At 37.5% G+C, this 1,425-nt stretch overlaps 1 protein-coding gene across 1 annotated transcript in view; it reads left to right on the forward strand.

Moving 5' to 3' along the window:
* Positions 1–1,425, forward strand: part of LOC118754864 (histone H2A.v1-like) — a 4,457-nt gene that overhangs the window by 2,434 nt on the left and 598 nt on the right. The window lies entirely within an intron of this gene.

Consider the following 1,425-nt stretch of genomic DNA (forward strand, 5'->3'; position numbering starts at 1 on the left):
TTTGACACTACATGGATTGAAGGAGTAGTATACAAAATGTATAAAAAGTTTGGCTTCAATAAAAACGTTTGTCGCATAATTTACGACTATTTAAGTGACAGATCGTTCTTCGTTTGCAACAAGGATGAAAACTCGATTGAAAAAGATATAGTAGCAGGGGTTCCTCAGGGATCGATTTTAGGTCCAATGCTATTTAATATATTCTTGGCTGACTTGCCAAAACCGAGCGAGGGTTTATCTTTATTGATTTATGCTGATGACATTCTTATCCTGTCATCAAAGGCTAATTTGTCAAAAGCTAATGCTGAAATAAATAAATATTTGAGTAAATTGTCTGATTTCTTTAAACTATGGAAACTTAAGATAAACCCTAGTAAATGTATTTGCACAGCAATCAAGGGCCTAAAAAAAGACTGTATCCTTCTGCGCGAGCATTTATACCTAATAACGGGTGATTTTTTAAGAGCTTGATAACTTTTTTTTTAAAAAAAACGCATAAAATTTGCAAAATCTCATCGGTTCTTTATTTGAAACGTTAGATTGGTCCATGACATTTACTTTTTGAAGATAATTTCATTTAAATGTTGACCGCGGCTGCGTCTTAGGTGGTCCATTCGGAAAGTCCAATTTTGGGCAACTTTTTCGAGCATTTCGGCCGGAATAGCCCGAATTTCTTCGGAAATGTTGTCTTCCAAAGCTGGAATAGTTGCTGGCTTATTTCTGTAGACTTTAGACTTGACGTAGCCCCACAAAAAATAGTCTAAAGGCGTCAAATCGCATGATCTTGGTGGCCAACTTACCGGTCCATTTCTTGAGATGAATTGTTCTCCGAAGTTTTCCCTCAAAATGGCCATAGAATCGCGAGCTGTGTGGCATGTAGCGCCATCTTGTTGAAACCACATGTCAACCAAGTTCAGTTCTTCCATTTTTGGCAATAAAAAGTTTGTTAGCATCGAACGATAGCGATCGCCATTCACCGTAACGTTGCGTCCAACAGCATCTTTGAAAAAATACGGTCCAATGATTCCACCAGCGTACAAACCACACCAAACAGTGCATTTTTCGGGATGCATGGGCAGTTCTTGAACGGCTTCTGGTTGCTCTTCACTCCAAATGCGGCAATTTTGCTTATTTACGAAGCCATTCAACCAGAAATGAGCCTCATCGCTGAACAAAATTTGTCGATTTGTCACATTTCGAACCGAACACTGATTTTGGTAATAAAATTCAATGATTTGCAAGCGTTGCTCGTTAGTAAGTCTATTCATGATGAAATTTCAAAGCATACTGAGCATCTTTCTCTTTGACACCATGTCTGAAATCCCACGTGATCTGTCAAATACTAATGCAAAATCCTAACCTCAAAAAAATCACCCGTTATTAGCATTGATAACACAACTTTAAAATATCAAACTCAGATTAAAT

This window comes from Rhagoletis pomonella, unplaced genomic scaffold (assembly GCF_013731165.1).
Source record: "Rhagoletis pomonella isolate Grant_MI unplaced genomic scaffold, Rhpom_1.0 Rhpom_scaffold_00002, whole genome shotgun sequence".
NCBI classification, from domain to species: Eukaryota; Metazoa; Arthropoda; class Insecta; order Diptera; family Tephritidae; genus Rhagoletis; species Rhagoletis pomonella.